Source organism: Lissotriton helveticus, chromosome 1_1 (assembly GCF_964261635.1).
Source record: "Lissotriton helveticus chromosome 1_1, aLisHel1.1, whole genome shotgun sequence".
Classification (NCBI taxonomy): domain Eukaryota; kingdom Metazoa; phylum Chordata; class Amphibia; order Caudata; family Salamandridae; genus Lissotriton; species Lissotriton helveticus.
Window position 1 is genome coordinate 902,816,204 of NC_136057.1, and position 20,533 is coordinate 902,836,736.

A 20,533-nucleotide genomic window follows, 5' to 3' on the forward strand; every position below is an offset into this window, starting at 1 on the left:
GATAGATCTCGATTTATTGGTAACTGATCTAGGGTCGAAGTATCATCCGTTAAAGGTAGACCAAAGAGGGTCGACTTAGGTTGGGGTCCTAACCACTTTTTTAGCATGTTTATGTGGTAACTCTGTTGCCGGGATGGCGTTATTTGTACCCTATAAGTCGTCTTACCGAGGGTCTCAACAATGGGATACGGACCCAGCCATTCGCTCTTAAACGTTTGTGTAGAGGAAGGGAGAAGCACTAAAACCCAGTCATCTTTCTCTAGGTTTCTCCACTTCTTCCCCTTATTGTAAAAGTGTTTTTTCCTCAGCTGGCTTTTCTCCAAGTTGGAGTAGGCTAGGTCCCTTAGTTTTCCTAACTTAGACCGTAACTGCTGTGTATACTCCAACAGTGTGTGTTGTTCTGCTCTTTTCTCCTGCTCCCAGGCTTCCTTAGTTATTTCCATGAGGGAGCTGGGTTGTCTGCCGTAAAGCATTTCAAATGCGGAGCAGCCAAGGCTGCTTTGTACCTGGGCTAGGAGGACATATAGTGCTAAGGGCAACAACCTGTCCCACTCTTTGTTTTCTGCTGATAGTATCTTCTTCAGAGTGGGTTTAAGAGTACGATTATATCTTTCCACTAGACCGTCGGTCTGAGGGTGGTAGACCGAGGTGCGTATGTGGTGTAGATCTAACATCTTGCATACTTCCTTCATCATACGGGACACAAGGGTGTCCCCTGGTCTGTCAATATCTCCCTGGGGAAGCCTACTCTAGAAAACAGTTCTAACAACTCTGCTACATTTTTCGTGGTAGGAGCGCGTAGGGCAAAAGCCTCTGGGAAGCGGGTGTTGTAGTCCACTATAACCAAGGCATATGTATGGCCTTTAGATGTACGAGGTAAAGTACCAATCAGGTCCATTCCTACCCTTTCAAACGGGCTCCCTATTATGGGCATTGGTTGTAGGGGCACTGCTGGGGGTTTATAAGTGCTCTTATGTTGACAGACCTCACACTGTTTACAATACATCTCGGCCTCTTTATATATGCTTGGCCAGTAGAAATGCTTTGTTATATTTAGTGTCGTTTTCTCTGCGCCTGAGTGTCCGGCCGTTAAGTGTGTATGGGCGTAAAAGAGGATCTGCTCTCGGAACACTTTCGGGACTACTAATTGTAGGGGTTCGTTGGACTTCCCTTCTCTGTATAGCAGGTAATTTTTAATCAGGAACCTAGGATACATATTGGTAGGGATGTTTTGTGACACATGTGCGGCTTCCCATGCATTGAAGAGAGTTGTATCGTTTGACTGGGCAAACTTAAAGCTCCGGTCCAATAACCAAGGCTCTGTTGTTAATAAGGAGGTGTGTGCTGGATGGACATTTTCTCTTCCCTCCCTTATTTCCGCTCGGAATAGGGACATGAAGTTCGGATTATCCACCCCTATAATCAAATCCTCAGGTAGGGACTCTACCACTCCTACTTTCACTGAGCAAGGGGGTCTACCTACAGGTTGTATGGTGATTTGGGCCACGGGGTAGGGCTTCACAACCCTGTGTACACACCTTATGTGTACCAGGGAACTAGGCAGTATCTGTGAGGGCAACACCAACCTCTTTTGGACAACTGACTGCCTACACCCGGAATCTAATAGGGCCTTGATGCTCTTATTGTTGACTTGAATACGTACATAGAAGGAGGGTCCCATTTTCGCTGTGTACATCACCGCTTTGGGTATATACCCCACCTCCATTGGTTCCTCAGTGGCTTTCTGTCGTGGACACAAGCGGGCAATATGCCCCCACTCGCCGCATTCGAAGCATTGCGGTCCTCTCGGAAGGGTGGTATCCATCCGAAAAGGCTTTGGTTTCAAGGGTTCTGGGACAACTTTCTTTCGTTCTTGTTTCAAGGTTGGGTTAGGTTTGGGGTTTTTGTCGACATCCCAAGGGAATGAACGGGGTTGAGCCCTTGAGTAATTAGAGGCCATTTCTATGGCTTGGGCAGCCGTGAGTCCTGAGTGTTGACGGAGCCATCGTTGTGTTCCATATGGAAGTGCCTCCATAAACTGTTCCAGGTAAATACTGGTCATGATGTCTTCTTTGCTTCTAATTTCTGGCCTTAGCCATTTGTCAGGGGCCATCTTCAGACGTAGAAACAAGGTCTTTGGGTTTTCGCCGGTAACACCTTTCTCCTTTCTGAAGTGCACTCTGTATGCTTCCGCATCTAATCCTAGATGATCGAGTATAAGTTCTTTTATTTCCCTGTAAGGGGTGTTCCCGGCATGGTTGGCTACCTGATAGGCTGCCTGTGCCTCTCCTGTTAGCAACCGGACTAAAAAAATTGCCATTTGTCTACAGACCATCCACATGCACGCGCTGCCCTCTAGAAGTTGGTTAGGAACGCGTCGGGGTCTTCTCCCTGCACGTACTTTTGCAAGGACACCCCTGCAGGGTGTGAGATGGAGCTCTGTCTTTCGAGGGAAGGTCCTGTTCCTGGGTTATGGACCACTTTCTGTAACCCTTCAATTTGGGCACTAATCGTGTTCTTAAAGAGTTCCCTATCCGCGTCCGCCGTGGATATTTGTCGCTCTATTGCCCATTCTAATTTTTCCTGTCCCTTTATCAGATGCTGGATTACTTGATCCATCTGGGGTTGCGGGATGGAAGTGGTGGATCCCACTTCTGACACCAGTTGTGACGTGGGTGTAGTAAGGGACCGGAAACTTTTTCTAGTTAGATAAGGCTTTATTTTGGTAAACGATTTCCTTGTGCGTGATGTCAGTCTTTCTCTAGCAAACTCTGCCGGATCCGTGGTGAGGAGCTTATATTTACAAGGTCGACTGGAATGTACTTTTTCCGTCTTCCTCTGGTCGTGGTGATCACTTCGGGCGCTCCACCGGTAATCGTAAAGAAAACAGAAGCGAGACCGTCAGGACTCAATACTCTTCTTTTGTACCCAGGGGGAACCCGGTAAGTGAAAGGGCACCGCTGCTCGTTGTGTATATACAATAGAGGACGTGCTAAGGTTTTGAGGTGAGGAAAGGAAGGTGCAAGGATGGGGATGGGGAAGGATATGGGGAAGACGGGTATAGGAGTATTTACAAGGGCTGTACAAGATATGTACACGGTATTAACAGAGGGGACAGAAACAGTCTGCACCACTACGAAGGAGAGTCTCCCCGCCTCCCGACCCAGCCTGCAAACCGCTGCCGTACCTGGCTCAGCCACACTCCTCCCCCGGGAAGTGTGGGGCGGCGCTTCGCAGGAACGTTGGCCTCCTGGCTCGCCTTCCTTCTCCCTTCCTTACTCCGTATTCCTCTCTCGTCTCCGCAATCTCTCCTCCACGCTCTGGTCTCGTCCTCCTGGGTATCGTCACACGCCGGCAGACGGCCTTCCGGGGTTTTCTCCACTCTCGTCGCCCCGACGTCATATAGGGGCGTGTCCTCTGATTCTGTATACGCCCAATTAAAGGCGCCTTCTTCATTTTCCTCGCTTCTTCCTAGTAGAGGCCATGTAGCGCAAAAGGCCCTGAAGGGAAGGAGGGGAGGTATGATCAGCGACCCACCATTTGTTACTGGGGGTGGGTTCTTCCATTCTCGCCCACTCCGTCACAAACATGTAGAACGGATTTTGCTGTTTATGTTTTAGAATGCTCATGTAAAATGAGATACGAGGGCAGCACCAAGTTGCAAGCTTTTAATCGCTTATTACAGCATTTGAGAGCAATAGTGAACTCTGACCCCCAACAACCCGTTGCAAGACATTTTAAACATGTGCACAACAATAACTTGAAAGAACTTAGTTAATATGTGGTAGACACTGTGCCAAGATCTATAAGGGGTGGCAATAGGGAGAAAAAGCTGAGACAACTGGAGTCATACTATATTTTAACCCTTGATACAAAGATGCCCAATGGTCTGAACAATGGAGAAGAAATGCACCCTTTTTTGTGATTGCAGCGATGTGTGTATAGATGCATAAAAATAAGATGTATTGTATTCTTTTTAGGGTTTCAATTTCCTAAGCTTCTACCATTTTAAACCCCATTTTTTCTATCCTGTGGTTTTAGTCTGGTTTTTTAGACGATGTTTTTTCATGGGTTTTATCTGGAAATTTCCAGTTTTACCTTTGATTTTACCAGTCTTTTTAGCGGGACTTTAACTGGGAATGAAGTTGTGGGCTTTAAGTACGTGAGGTATTCTATTTAATTGAATTTGCTTTTTGTGATAATATGATTCGGAAAGTTTGGGTCTCTAATTTGTGAAGTTTTAGCATTATGCTTTATACTTATGAGGATCCCAAATATATGTTAAATATAACATAATTATAGGTATGCTGTCCTCCATTAAAAAGGCACTATATGTATTATTACTTCAGCACTTGCAAAAAAGGATAAGTTATATGATCAGCAGGCATCATATAGGCTTCGCTAAATTTATTTATTTATTTTGCTTAATATAAGTTATGGTGAACTATTTCTTAATGAATTAATGTATCAAGTGTCTTTATGATTTTTAGCACTTTAAATGAATTATTATCGTATGTTATTTATCTTTTTGCAATATTGCACAGTACAAGACCTGGAGAATTAGTACTACTTTTGGTATAGGGTTATTCTGAGGTAGTTTGTCTTCTATTTCTATTCGTAGAAACCGGATGTTGTAATGTTATGTTTTTTTCACCGTTTCACTTTGTATAAATATCACAATGGCCCGTGGCATGTCATGTGATCAAGACAGTTGTATACTGTTGAAGCGCGTCATGCCGGGCACTCGCCACTCTTGATGACTTTATGGCAATAAACTGCACGTGAAAGCTGCGAAACTCGCTGTGGTCTACCTGAACTCCTGGGGGCTCCCGGTTGGACAGGACTGTGCAAACATATATATATTTTTTTCCCAGCCAAGTTTCTTCCACGATGCTCCCAACCCACTGGGTGGCGTGAGACCAGCGGAGGTCACCGGTATTGAATATCCAAAATAAACAAAGTCCCACTCACGCTCTCAGAGGAAACCAAACGCAATAATCACAGGCTAGTACAAGAAAATTGGGGGTTTATTCTTGTCATAAACCCGCCGTGACGCGTTTCGCCACCGAAGTGGCTTGTTCACACAGCGATTGTGTACTCAACAACCATTTACATACACGATGTTAATGTCATAAAAAGAGGACTTCATGTCAATACAAAACCCCAATATTGGGCGCCATCTTAGAGTATGTCAGCAGTTCAACAAAATTGTAGCATGGTACACTGAATTACAGTTATTACATTTCAAATATTGTGATGTATTACATTACTTCAAGAAATCTTCAATATTGAAACACTGGTATGCTTCTAATCATAAAAACTACCGTCTTGTGTCAAACACGTTTAGCGCGCATGCGGGCTGCTTCAATTTCCCGTGTGACGCAAGGAACTAAGGTAAATGTAGTCACTTGCAAAAGACTTCGGGTTTACACAACCACCCAGCAAAAGCACTTGCAGTCTATTCTATTTCACCATCTGCTGAGACCTGTTAATGTTAAACAATGCCAGCATTTCCAGCTTTCGTTATTGCAAGTGACTACATTTACCTTAGTTCCTTGCGTCACAGGGGATTCTGGGTAGGAAAAAGTTGGGGACCCACGCAAGCCAGACCTTGCTGGGTTCCCCCGAGTGTCTAGTTTTCAGAAATGTGTGGGTTTGGTAGGTTTCCTGCCCCACGGGGGCAGAAAAGCTGTAAATGTTGTGGGTGGGGGCGGTGGGGGCATTGGCATGCCCGTTTCGGGCAGCCCCCACACTAATTAAAATTTGCCCCAAAAAATTCCTTGCGTCTAGTGGGCATTCCCCCCCCCCCCCCCCGGGGGGCAGATTGGGGGCTACTGCCCCCCAGGAGAGGCAGGAAGGCTGTAATTTTTGCGGCGAGGGGTGGGGCCATGGTCATGCCCGTTTTGGGCAGCCCCCACCCTAATTCAAATTTGCCCCCAAAAAAATCCCTGGCGAGTAGTGGGCTTTTTGCCCCTCCCGTGGGTGCATATTGGGGGCTAATGCCCCCATCTGCCCCCCAGAGGGATTTCGGGCCCCTAGCCTCATGACGGAATGGTTCCGTCATGAGCACAGGGGCACCGATGCTCATGACCGAATTATTCCGTCATGAGCATCGAAGGGGTTAAAAATGATCGCCCCAGAACAATTCCACTAGGATTTTGCCAAACTCTTTGGGTGGGTGCCACAGCTGCGAGGGTGGAACTTGCATTAAACATACAGCTCAGTTCCAAAAGGAAATTGTGGGCACTCACTGGTGCACCATTCAAAGTTTTAATCAATAGAGCAGATGCGTTTCGGCTAATGCTCAATGATGGAAACATTTTAAAAAAGAACATTTCATTGTTTGTACACATAATCAACCCGAAATCTGGAACCATGCAGGAGTATCACAGTGCTTGTTATTTCCATTCTGATTTTGGCTTATTTATGTGTACAAACAATTAAATGTTGTTTCTAAAAATGTTTCCACCGATATATATATTTTATTTTAAAGGTTTTATATAGTGCTGGCTAGATCCGGAGGTATCAGAGCGCTTTACATGAGAATGAGAAATTTCCTAGTTATCACAAAGGAAAGTTTCAATTCTATTAAGGACGCGGAGGCGAGGTTTATGCATACCCTTTCTTCATTTATTAGACAGCAAGTTAAAAGATAACCGAGAAAAACAGCCAAGAACTACATAACCCATGAGGCACAGCGGTAGCCATGGGAACCAGTCCACCAATCACAGTCCAGCCAAGTGCATATAGGAAATCCCTAGACGTACTCCTTCCTCTTTCGCTGCTGCAGGAGTTAAGTCGACCACTGTCTATTCCGTCTTCTGATCTGAACCTAGGAGAATAGAGAACATAGTAATCTCCGATCCATAAAGAACTCATACATGGGAACAGTACATAAGCACATGGCACCAAGTCAAGCAATTACAAAGGCAGTAGAGAAACAAAGCATAAGCTGTAAAATAATCCTCCAAGTAAAACAGTACATATCCATGTATAAAACATAATAAGAAATCACAAGAGCAATAATTTCCTGATACGTAGAAAGGAACATCTTTAAGACAGGTAATTTCCAGGGGGAGAGGCTAGATGAAGCCAGGGAGGGATAATCCTCGCCTCCGCGTCCTTAACAGAATTGAAACTTTCCTTTGTGATAACTAGGAAATTTCTCATTCTATGTCAGGAAGCGGAGGCGAGGATTAAGCAAGTTCAAAGCTTACTTACTACTAGCGCAGCGGCTTCATGAATTGGCTTGAAATAAAACTTTTTGAAAGTTGATTCCGAAGACCAATCAGCCGCATTCATAATGTCCTCCAACTGTCACCTACCTGAACAGCCTTGGAGGCCATAGCTCCTCTAGTAGAATGAGCCCCAAAGTTTCTGACATCAATACCGGATTCAGACATAATCCACTTGACCTACCTTGCAATGGTAGGAGAGGAAACCGCTCAAAATGGTTTCTTAATGGCAATTAGAAGTTGCCTCTCACCAGGAGGTCGAACCTCCAAAGTCATGTCCTCATAAGATTTTAGACATCTAACCACACACAATTTCATAGAATCCGGAAAAGCAGGATAGGTTACTGACCTTGTACTAGATGTAGTCCTCCTGGAAATCGTAAAGGTAACACCCTCCGGAGTAAAAACTCGGCCAGAAATGTCCAGAGCTCGGACATCAGAAGCTCTCTTACAAGAAATGAGACAAAGGAGAATAGCGAGTTTAGCCGAAATCTCCTTCCGGGACAGAAAGTCATTATCTTGCCACAATAAAAGGTGACGAAGGACCAAGTTAACGTCCCAGAGGCCAGAATAACGAGACTCTGGGGGACGTGAAAGAAGAATTCCCTTCAAAAGCTTACAAACCCATGGATTGTCTCCGACAGGATCCCCATCCACAAGAGAATGACCAGCAGAAATGGCGGACCAGAAGGAATTAATGGTGCAGTACTCCAATTTCTGATGGAAAAGTTCCGCAAGGAAGTTAACTTCCTCAGCAACGGAGGAGCCCACGGGATCCAGGTGTTTCGCCACACACCAACGAACCCAACGTCTCTAAGCTGATCGGTATCGCTTGGTAGTACCCGGGGCCCAGGCCTGTTGAATGAGGAGTTCAGCTGCTCTCGAAAGTGAGCTGTCAGTCCATCGTCTCCTGAAATCCGCCAGGCCATAAGATGTCGTTGGCCTTGGAGAACCAGAGGGGTGAGGATGACCCAGGGGATCCGACAGAATGCCCTCGAAAGATGGCAACTGAAGAGGCCTGTCCCAAGACAATTCCAGAAGGGACGGGAACCAAATCTGGGCTTTCCAGATTGGGGTAATCAAGATCAGAGAGGCCTTCTGCCTGCGGACCTGGGCTGCAACTCTTTAAATGAACAGGAATGGGGGAAAGGCATAAGCTGGAATCCCCAACCAATCCTGAAGGAAGGCGTCCACTGTCTCCGCTCCAGGATCTGGCTTCCAACTGAAGAATTGCGGGAGTTGGGCATTCCATCTGGAAGCAAAAAGATCCACCAGAGAAAGACCCCAAAGGTTCACAACCTGAAGGAAAACTGCAGGATCCAGCTTCCAATCGCTGGCATCCCTGAAATGCCTGGAGTTCCAATCCGCCACACAATTCTGAACTCCCGGGAGATACTCTGCCGTCACCGAAATTTGACGATGGAGGCAGTAATTCCAAAAATCCTTGGCGAGATCCACCAGAATCGTGGATTGAGTTCCCCCCAGGCGATTGATGTATCGCACCGCCGTCGTATTGTCCATCCGGAGGAGGACACTACAGGAGACCTTGTTTGTCGTGAAGGAGCGAATGGCAAAAGAACCCGCTAGAAGTTCTAGACAATTGATGTGGAGGGGTAACTCTTCCTCCGTCCATCTGCCCCCCACCGAGAGAGCGCCGCATCTGGCCCCCCAGCCCAGGCGACTGGCATCCGACTCGATTACCAGATCCGGACGGGATCCGAAGATCGCTCTCCCGTTCCAAGCTTCCATATGGTCTATCCACCAAAGGAGCTCCGACTTGGCCTCTGAGGAAAGGGAGATCAACTCTGAATACGTGAGACCCCTGCGAAGATGCGAAGCCTTCAGCCGCTGAAGGGCTCTGTAATGTAGAGGACCCAGAAATATGGCCTGAATCGAAGATGATAACACGCCCACAATCCTGGCCAGTTGACGAAGGGAGATCCTGTCTCGACGGAGAACCTTGCGAATCTCCTTCTTGATTTTGGAAATCTTCTGAGAGGGAAGATTCAAGGTGGCATCCCTCGTGTCGATGCGAAAGCCCAGAAAAACCATGCTCTGTTGCGGAATCAAATCTGATGTCTGGGCATTGATGGTGAATCCCAGATTCTGTAGAAGGGATACTGTAATCTGCAAGTGAAGGAGAAGCTGCTCCCTGGACTGATCCATCATAAGGATATCGTCCAGATAGATAATCAACCGAATGCCCTTCATTCGAAGATGCTCGACCACCGGCCGAAGAAGTTTGGTAAAGCACCAGGGTGCTGAGGACAGTCCATAGGGAAGAGTTCTGAACTCGTAGATCTGATCTTTCCACTGGAACTGAAGGAACCGGCAATGTAGAGGGAAGATGGGAACCGAAAGATAGGCATCTTTGAGATCCAACCGGACTAACCAGTCGTTCTGGAGAAGGAGATCTCTGAGAAGATGGATTCCCTCCATCTTGAAGTGCTGATAAACCAACCACTCGTTGAAAGACCTGAGGTTGATAACAAATCTGAAGCCTTTTTCTTTCTTTTCGACCAGAAAGATATTGCTGAGAAAACCTTGCGGGTGAAGACTGGAAGGGACAATAGCGCCTTTGGAGAGAAGGTCCTGAACCTCTTGGTCTATGAGCAACTCTTCTGATTTGGAAAAAACTAAAGGGTGAGGTCGAGAGGTTTGAAGAGGGGACCCGTAGAACTCTATGTGAAAACCTTGAACTGTCTCTAACACCCAAGGATTTGACGTGAGTTCTGTCCAATTTGCCAGAAAAAGAGAAATCCTGCCCCCCAGACGAACCAGAGAGAGGAGATCCATGCTTACCATTGAATCCTTTGGAATTATTTTGCTTGCCAACACAGCCTCTGCCTTGACCTCTGCCTCCACGGGACGGGTAGAAGGATCCCTGTCTACCATCGTTCCATCCATTGTTGCGCTATGCTTGTCCTCTATTGGAACCTTGGTTGAACTGACGGCCGGAAGAGCGACCCCTGCCTCGTCCAGCCCCGGCAAAAACCTTTTTCGGAAAAATCTTCTTCATAGAAGCTTGCGGCTTATCAAGAGCAGAAAACGTGGCCACAAATTTCCCAAGTTCCTTCACAAAAGGATCACCAAAGAGGGTGCCCTGCGCAACAGAGCCAGCCTCTGAAGAAGACAATTCTCCAAGTTTTGGGTCAATTTTCAGAAGGAGAGAACGGCGACGCTCAGCTGAGAGGGCACAGTTGGCATTGCCTAAAAGGCACATGGCCCTCTGTGCCCACCCCGCAACATCGTCCGTAGGGAGAGGTTGGCCTGACTCCCGTGATCGCTCCGCTAACTCGATAATCTTAGTCAGGGGTCCTACAACATCAAGAAGCTTATCCTGGCAAGCTCTCCAAGAGTGATCTATACCCTTCTTAGGGTCCTTCATATATTTATCAAAGAATGTGCACAATTTCCGGTCTATCTCAGGGGTAGCCGTAACACCATTAGGGAGGGAAGGCCTAGGCCACACCGACCTGAGGCGAGACCTCACTTCCTGATTCAGGGGCTGCCTGATCTTAGCGGCAACATAGTCAGCAGTCTTCTTATCGGGAACCCATTCAGTGGAACGCGGGCGAAAGATACAGGTAGGATCGAACATGTCCGAATGAACCGGCTCTCCATCCCCTTGTTCAGAACAAGAAGGCCTAGGACGCCAAGACCTGCCCGAATCCATCAAATCCTCAGAGGAATTGTCATCATCCTCAAAGACATCATCGTCTTCACCCTCTCCGCCTTTGGGAAATCCTTCTTCAGGGTCAAAATCTGGGGTGGCGTCGCCACCAGTATATCCGGGTGAGTCTTCCTCCCGGTATGGTGTGCTTCTTAGCGTATGCGCACTCTTATGGAAGACCTCAGCAGGTTTACTGAAGCCTTCCAGGTGCCCCGCGTCACGATTAACAGCCTTGCGTGGCACCACAGAGTGAATGCCACCAGGCCCAGCCCCACTGTCTCCCAGGATGCTAGTGTTGGTTTTAAAAACATGAGCAGACAATTTGTTAATGCTGTCCTACAGAGGAGCAAGCGCCTGGGCAATGGCCGAAGAAAGGAGCTTTTTCAACCTCTGCAGGAGAGCGAACTAGGGGGGGCTGTCCCTCAGTATCTGGAGCTGACACATAGTCATGGTCATGACGGGACTGCATTATCAAAGAGGGCCGGGCACCCATAAACTGACACACCCTATCAAGTTCAAGTTCAAGTTCAAAATAGCTTTATTCGATTTTGCAAAGAAAATCATAAAAGCACAGAAATACATAACATTTTTTAAAAACCAATAAATAAAACCCTTAAAAGACAAGTATAAAATTTCATTATTACAGTAGTTAAAATGGAGAATATCTCGTATCTCGATTTCATTTAAAGAAATAAAAACATGGGTACAAAGATTCGTTTAAAGATTACATGGTCTTTCTGAGAGCTATGATAGTCTTCAAATAGGATGCCACTGCCTTTATCTCAAACACAGTCTCTAGTAACTTCAATTTGCAGTACGCATCACGACTTCCTCTGATACCCCATTTAATAAATATAGGTTTTAAAAATTGTTTCCTATGGGCCAAATAAAAATGACAAAAGAGAATAGAATGAATATTTGATTGATTCGAAGACCCATCGCAGGGGCACTTTTCCAACTGTGTGGCCCAGTCGTTGCAGTTAGGAAATGTTATTAAACGGAAAAAAGTGTCAGCCCGAAACCTGGTCAGTAACATTCTGGAATAAAGACTATTCTCGATAGTTAAGTTTCATTCCTTCCTGTTGAGTAGGAACGCCATTTAGTTTGTTGGTGTGTTTTCCTTTCTCGCTCATCCACCTTTTATTGGCCAGATGTTCCATTATGGACTTTTTCAGGATACGCTTAGAGATGGTTTCCAGGCACAATGGGTCTTTAAAATATTCTTCGTGGCCAATGTCTATAGCCATGTTTCTCACTTGGTGCAACCATTTGATATTTCGCACCCCCTCTAGCTTTAGGCAGTCCAAAACAATTTCCCTATTCAATAATGTTTCCGGGGTAGTCCAAATTTTATGCCACAAGAGAAGGGGACTGGCTTTAATCGTGTCCTCAATGTAGGAAACCCCCAGTTCTTTATGGCTAATAAAAAAATAGATAATGATTTTGGCGTGGCGAGCAGATACCGTATAAAATTGTTTTCAGCCAGTTGTATCTGCTTGGTATTTGTAAAACCCCAGATTCCGGCGCCATATGTACCAGTGGAAACACACCTAGCCTTGTAGATTTGTGTAAGTTCTTTGACTGGGCGACCACCAAGTTAACTTGCGAAGTTTTTTAACGCACCGGTGGCTCTACTGAATGCCAGGTTTCTAGCATGGACCGCCTTAGCCCAATTTCCCTTGTTATCAAAATGTACTCCCAGGTAGCAGAAAGTAGCGGTGTTTTGTATCTTTTTCTGATTTAAAAAGATTGATTTGGGGGATTTTCTAGAGGGGCCACATCTCATAGAGTAAGTCTTCGTTACGTTAGTTGTTAACCCACGAGTATTCATGTAATTGGAAAATTCCACCACCGCCCTCTGCATGCCGATGGATGTCCGCGATATTATGGCGGCGTCATCCGCATATAAGAGGATTGGTATGGTAGTCCCCCCCACTAGTGGGTAATCAAACTGAAACTTCCTCAAGTGCTCCGCCACTGTGTTTATATATAATATAAAAAGGAAGGGTGCAAGAATGCACCCTTGCCTCACACCTCTGTTAATGCGAAACCTTCCTGAGCATTGGCCGTCTCTGCCATACCTGACTCCAGCCCCAGCGTTTCTATACAGCTCCTTAATGAATGCTATGATCTTATGATCTATGCCTAAGCTCTTCAACGTGTCCCAAAGCTTTATGTGGTCTACACAATCGAAGGCAGAGGTCAAGTCTACAAATGTTATGTGTAGACTTTCACGCTTTGCCTCTGTGTATTTGGCAACCAGCAGAGCCAGATTTAAACTCTGCTCTATTGTGCCCTTCCCTTGGCGAAAGCCATACTGGAGAGGGGTTATGATGTTGTTTTCTTCTGACCAATCTTGGAGCCTGTTTAGAATGATCCTGCCTGCTACCTTCATCAAAGCGTCCAGAAGTGAAATTGGATGGTAGCAGGCAGGATCATCTCTGTTGCCCTTTTTAAAAATTGGAACCACAATTGCCTCTGGCCATGTAGAAATAAAACCTACGGTGTTAATGCTGTTCAAAACGTTAGTTAGGAGGGGAGCCCAAAGTTTTAACTCACTTTTATATATATCGATGGGAACCCCATCGGGTCCAGGTGCCTTGCCCGATGCACTATCACTAATGGCCTTGAGAACTTCCTTATAATCAAAAGTGATTCCCAGGGGAAACTGAGCGAGGGGCTCTTCAGTTGATGTTAAACTTGAGGTTCCGCTATGATTAGGGTTGTTATACAAAGATGAAAAATGTTCAACCCACACCTCCCCTGGCACTACGATATCTATTGCGTCATTGTCTCTGTTTTGGTAAAAAGGTGCGTTAACTGCCTTCCAAAAGGCGATGTTGTCGTTTTTCTGACAAGCTAGATGTAAATTTTCCCATAGATCCCGCTTTAGTTCCTTCCTCCTTATGTCTAGGGCAGTTCTATAAAGCTTACGTGCCTCTCCGACGTGTACCACAGATCTTGGTGCTTCGTGCAAAGCTGCTATTAGGTGTGTGTGCGCTGTAGAACATTCCTTATTGAACCAACCCTTTTTTTTACTGGGATGTTTTTTAAGTGGTTTCAGTAAAAGATTTTTTATCTCCTTAGTAATTTCAATGAAGGAGTCTAAAGTTACTTGTGGTCGTTCAAAGTCCCTCAGGCAGATTGACACATGATCAGAAGCTCCGAACAGTAGGTTTATTAGGAATTTTTCGGGATCCACCTTGTCCCACTTGAGAGAGTACCCATTTATTTCCCCCAGAGTTATGGGTGTCGGGTACTCTATTATGTTACTTGTGGCCGCTCCCTTTACTTTCAGCTCCATAGAAATCGGATAATGATCCCCAAAGGCAAGTTTTAATGTTTCCCAAGATAAGGCTAAGCCTCGGTATCGATGTGACAGAAGTGAGAAGTCAATTACCGAATTTACACCTCTTCCTATAAAAGTTGGCTTGAAGGCTTGCCTTTTTACACAGATTTCATTCATAAAGCCCAGGTCTAGCTCATAAATCACTTCGTTGAGTTTATTCCCAATACCGCAGTGAATAAAATGGCTCGAGTCACCAATGTCATTTCCCTTCAAGGGGCAGATGCCCATATCATTATTAGTGCAGATAGTGCAATTAAAATCCCCTATCCAAAGGAGTGCCATGTCTCCAGACCCTACCTTATCTAGTACCCCTATACACTTCCTTAACCTGGAAAAAATGTTATCCCATAAACTGTAGTGGGCATTATTGTAGAAGTTGATTATAGCAAGTTTGTTCACTCCTGGCCAACTAACCAGTAACACTTGAAAGAAATCATCTGGGATATTTCTAATAACTTTTATACCAGCGGTATTCGAAATATAAGTACATCATCCACCTTTGTTTCTACCTCGGGTGCTTGGCTTCCCAGAGATGTTAAACGTTTGATATCCTAATAGATGAATTTCATTAGTCAGCCAAGTTTCCTGTATACACACGATGCTATATTTCTGAATGACTTTTAGCCATTCGGGGTTATTCACTTTGGATTTCAATCCTGCCAGGTTCTATGATAATACAAATTGACTAACTTGAGTGTTCATATCACTGTCGGGATTGACCTCGCCTGTTAACTCGTCTGTTGTTAACGGTATTTCTTGGGCCTGGCTGGTACCTTTTACTAGTGTGTACGTTGATATGACCTCTTCAACTCTCAAAACATCATCCCTAACCTGTGCCATCCCTACGTCACCTTCTTTGATAGTTTCTCCGCCCTCCCCGTATGTTTGTGCCTGATGTTCCTCGTTATTCCTTCTGCTATCTTCTAATGGTGGCAAGGGGGTATTGTCCGCCCCTGTAGAGTCGGCCTTTTTAGTATGTATGAGTCAGTCGTCCCCCTCCAGACCCATGAGTGGGGCAAATTGGTTTATAATCGGTATGTTAAAGAGTGAAGACATCCCCAGTCTATTGTCTCGGTTTGGGATTCGGGACGGTTCCCCCACCAAGGCTTTCGGATAGAAATAGTTAAGTTCTCTAACCCTTATACTACCTTCATCCCCACCTGGGTACCAATCTTTGATGAAGGTGACTGCCCTATAGTCTCTAAAGTTTATAATGACTATGTCACCAGGGATTGTCTTTGGTCTCTTTCCAAGCCATCCCGCTCGTCGGACATGTAAAATTTCTCCATTTAGATTAGCAGGTAAAGGCCTGTGTGTTCCCGTCCAATGCATGGTCTTGTTGTTTAGAATTTGATGGCTTTCGAACCTACCATCGGATATTTCGTGGACCCCTGTTAACACTATGACGTAAGGCTCAGCCTCCGGGGGAAGATTAATTTGCCTACGTCTATCTGAGGTATGTCTTGTCACCGAGGGAGGGGGTATAGAGCTGTTGGCAGATGATTGAGTATCAGCTACAACCATTCTATCTTTTGCACTCCCAGAGGATTTTGGTTTTCCCCCACCCTGGACCACTTTAGCTGTACATTTTACTTGTTCCCCTACAGAATTGGGAAACAGTGGGTGTCAGGGGTTGGGGGTATGCTGGGTGATAGGTTTTACTGCTTTTTGGGCGGTGGTAATCTGAGATAGAACGGAAATTGGGGGCAGTGCGGTTAGCTTAAGTGGGTCTTTAGTTACAAATTTGTTCTCCACTATTGCCTTTTCTATAGTCACCAAATGCTTCTCTATTCTATTAAGCCTCTCTACTACCGGAAGTATTAATGATTTAATTAACTGCTCCAAACTACCCATTATATCAGCACTAACTAGATCTTTTGTTGGAAAAGTAGGTGGTATAACTATTTCAGGGGTTGTGCTTCCATTAGACACAGAGCTTTTTTTCTTCCCAAAATTTAGATGTGTATTCTTGTTTTTATTAGTCTGTATACCACTCCTCATTTTCCTCCGTTTTTTCGGTGGCTGGCCTTGATTCGGAATTTGGTTTGATGGTGCCTTTGTTTTTTTAGCAGACTAAGCTTGTAGTAATGGTATATGAAGGAGTGCATCTAATAATGAGTTTTGGACAGACTCAGCTGGCTGAGGTGAGGTGTCCAGGGGTATCATTGGATCAGGATTAGGATTACCAGAGGAAGCTGAGACATTAATGATTGAGTCATTGATTTCAGCCAATGGGGAAGATCGATCTTGAAAAAGTAATGGAATACTATCATTAAGGGGCGCATCATATCCCTCAATCTCGTGAAACGAAACAGGTGGAGGTGTGACGGCATGCTGTATACAACCCAAGGAAGACCGCTTATTTTTAATTAATTCAACAGAGCGGCGTCTCTCCGCTCGCCGCTCTTCAAGAGCAATTTCCCTGTCAATTACAGGTGTGGCCCGGATGACGTAGTTATCAAGCGTACCTCTCTTGTCTCCTCCAACCAATAGGGGTCTGTCCTTAGGGAGAGGCATATCCATGTCAATATAAATCTAAATGTCCCTGACCCCTGTAGGGGCACAATCTAGCCGACACTGGAGGGAATAATGTCAGGACGAATCAATCAGTCAACATAAAAAGTTTGGAGCCACTACTAAATATATATGGCAATCCTGCTTACTGAAATATCGGGGAGATCCTCAGGATAGGTGCGTCCGTGGAAGGGGGGGGGGAGTCCCCAGCCCAGCCCAGCCTCCTCCGGCCTCTGAGGGCCACAGAGGGCCCGCCCTTTGCCCGGGCTTAGCCCCGGGCGCTCCCGCGACGCGGGGGATGGAAGCACTTTAATTGCGCCTCCGGGCGCTCTGGTGACGGCGTCAGGGTGCGCCGCCGAAGGTGGTGGTGGGAAAGCGAGTCCTCCGCTCGGCGGCTGCTCAGGTGAAAGGAGCGGCGGCGGGAGGACTCGCGGTGCAGGGCGCTACCCTGTCCCGGGATTCACAGCAGAGCAAGTTCACACGTCAGGTCCCAGAATAGCCTCGTCAGGAAACAGATGGCAGAGGATATATTTTTTATTCAGTGTGCTGCTCCAGGCCTCTACCACGATGCTGTTCTGTCGCTCCAGGCTCCGAATCATGACTGCAGAGTGCACGTCCCAAACTGGAAAGTTCTGGATTGACCACTCCCCCAAAGCCCAGCACACCAATCAGTAGCCTCTATCAATGTATAAAGGGTCCCCCCAACACAAGTGCCCTGTCCAGTAAATATCAACTTAAACAATTATGTCTCCTTATACACTGGACTGAATTTGTAATAGGCAGGAAAAACCACCAATGCTGCCAATATGGGCAAAGCCCGTCTAAACCTACCGCAAACGCGGTGTCAGTGAAGGGGGAGAGGTAACCAAGGAAAAACGAAGCGCTAAACCTCCTGCGCGTTTCCAGCACACGCGCACAAAGGGCGCTGTGGTGAAAGTTGAAAGCACCGGCAGCGCGTCTGACAGACGGCACCACACGGCGCACGCGCACAGCCAAAGACGCTTGAGCCGAAGCCTACCGCGTCGGACAACCTGCGGGAAACCCGCGACAACAAACAAGTCAACAATTCAAGAAACAAAGCTGCCAACAAAGAAGGTACCCACGCCACAGTCCTGAATGTCGCAATAGAAATAAAGGGACTTAACTGACGGGGCAGCAATGAAGAAAGAGGAAGGACTACGTCGAGGGATTTCCTATATATACTTGGCTGGACTGTGATTGGTGGACTGGTTCCCATTGCCACCGCTGTGCCTCATGGATTATGTAGTTCTTGGCTGTTTTTCTATGTTATCTTTTAACTTGCTGTCTAATAAATGAAGAAAGGATATGCATAATCCTTGCCTCCGCTTCCTGACATAGAATCAGAACATAGTTGCAGGTTACATCATTACAAAGGTTACCTTCCCTCCTCTTCATTGCTTGATTTTGCTTGCAAGAATAGTCACTCAGAGTTGTTGAATGTTACTCATAATTACACTGAAATTATGAAAATGTCACACATACCTATCTCACACCTTGGCAGCTATGCGAAAAGTACCTCTTCGGTCACTATGTATGAAACCAAAACGGGTTCTACATAGGATAACAAAAAATATAATGTGCCAACCACATATTCTCCCACTCTATAGCGTGCTACCCCTCTGAAAGTTATAATTACGCTTCGATTGTACTGGAATCCTGAGATTTAAATTGTTTAAAATTCTTACAAATGTTAAACTTAAAAAAAAGTAAAAACATACATACCATCTAACTTGTCAATGGTGGGCTTTCAAACTTATGAAAAAACATATAAGGATTAAAGTCTTATTTCTTCTGCGTCATACTAAAAACGAATAATTCCAAGACTCGCATTCCAGCAGTATGTCGTCCAAAGCTGCCTTTTTTTCTGACTCGCCAAATGTTAGATTTAGCAGTCTAGTGTTTCTTCTGACCTCTTTGGTTACGTCACCGTCCAAGCGGCCATCTTGCAATGTGCACTTTGTGCGTTCATTACATGAAAATGCGAGGGCTGTATCTCCGATTCGGTGCGTTTCGGTGACGTCATATCGTACTACCGCCGTTCTAGTCTCACTACGCAGGCGCTTCGGCGGTCAGGGAGGTGGGGTAACGTGCCTCGACAACGGAGCCGAAGGAAAGGGGTCACGAACTCTGACCCTGCGGATCCAAAGTGACCGGCAAAGGGGGGTAAAAACATCCGGGTTCCGCAGGGAAGCTAAGGCTTGCCAACGAGTGGGAACGCTGCAAGTAGTGACTGCAGGTAAGCCGCTCACATCCACAGGCCATGTTCTGTCGGAGGAGGCCCAGTGTGAGAGTAAACCAGGATTCCCTGGAGCGCCAAAGTTATAAAAAGCAAAAATATCAGCGCGGGTTTGGTGTAGTAGGGAAGGAGGAGGGTGCTGCAGTTGTCTTCCTTCCATGTCTCTCACTAGTAGGAAGTACCCAAGTGCAGCTGGTAGATTCTTGGCCGCTTTGAATTTTGCTAATTTTAGATTTCTGACTAGTATATCTAAATGCCTAGCTAGCTGAAATTTCTTAAGGGCTACCGACGTTTGGGGTTAGGAAACCGGTTCACTATGGTGAATGATTAGGTTGTGCTACTGTACTTTAGAATCTGCAAGGCGGGTTTGGAGCGAATGATCTTCAGTAGTAAGCCCATTGAAATCCTGTTGAATTGAAAGTATTTAGTAGGGCAAGGGAGATGTTCACGGTGGGTGATCCAGTTGAAGTGAGTAGCATGTTGCTTGTTTGTGGGGTGGTTTAACCGTTCACGAGAGAGTGACTCGGAGATGTGGACTCCGAGATGTGGAATTTAATAAAATATCTACTTGTCCATAGAACATGATGCTTGATAAATCTACTCGTCCTGTAAAAATATCCTCTTATCCCTTTGGTGCCACGTACTGCAGTGACAAATTATATAAAACTTCTGCTATTAGCCTTCTGATCATGCCAGGGCCCATACTTTAGTAGGTTTTGAATTCTAGCAATTTCCTTATTTCCCCACCGATCAACAGATCTACATGCTGGGGTTGGAGATAGCGTTAAGCCATAGTTTCAGGATTGTAATGCCCTTTTGAGTGTGCAAACCTTCTAAATTACATGTTTTAGTGGTTTCGCCAGCTCTACTCTAATCTTTTCCCATACTGAGAAAAGTTGGAAATGTATTCCTGACAGTGGCATAAATAAAACTTCTAGGTTTGGGAAAAAAGTGGTTGGAGGGAAAGTGAACATTTACACGTTCAACAGATCTTCGCATGAGCAAATCTACACCTGAACATTTGCTCGTGCTTAAAAAGCAGTTCACAAATATTTTCTAAGAGTACGATTTCCTGGTCTACTTTTGTGAATTCCTGAAAGTCGTAAATCTGCAATAATGCAATGCACATGTAACATGGGTGCCAGTTTATGGCTTTCTTTAAGAATTGGGTCTCTAATTAGGTCTGGAGTTAAGCAAGACCTTTTTGTTTTTACCAAAGTTCTGTCTTATCTATCACTGGTTTCTGCTCTTTCGTAAGGAGCATTTCGGTACACAAAGTAGTTTTGTTCAGTTCCAGGGACTACTGTACAATATGTGCTTTTTGAGACCAATAATATTATTGCTTTTTGCCAGTGTTAGTTATAATGGTGAGGGCCTAGCAGCTTTCACAAAGTTCTATAAACACCATATTAAAGCAAGACACGCATTCTCAAAACCAAATGGCTGACCACCAATATCAGACCTATTGGCTTTGCTAATGCTACTTTATTTTCAAGTTTCCAATT

General features: G+C 45.6%; 1 protein-coding gene and 1 long non-coding RNA gene across 2 annotated transcripts in view; one reads left to right on the plus strand and one right to left on the minus strand.

Annotated features, from left to right (window-relative positions):
* Positions 1–18,649, minus strand: part of LOC144771291 (uncharacterized) — a 134,807-nt gene extending 116,158 nt beyond the window's left edge. The window contains exon 1 of the long non-coding RNA XR_013599240.1: positions 18,515–18,649. This is a non-coding gene — a long non-coding RNA (uncharacterized LOC144771291). The remainder of the gene's footprint in view (positions 1–18,514) is intronic.
* Positions 18,650–18,843: 194 nt separating this feature from the next.
* The window catches only part of NR2C1 (nuclear receptor subfamily 2 group C member 1), a 424,839-nt gene continuing 423,149 nt past the window's right edge, over positions 18,844–20,533 (plus strand). Inside the window, exon 1 of the mRNA XM_078648543.1 lies at positions 18,844–19,028. The gene's annotated coding sequence lies outside the window, so the exon portion shown is untranslated. The remainder of the gene's footprint in view (positions 19,029–20,533) is intronic.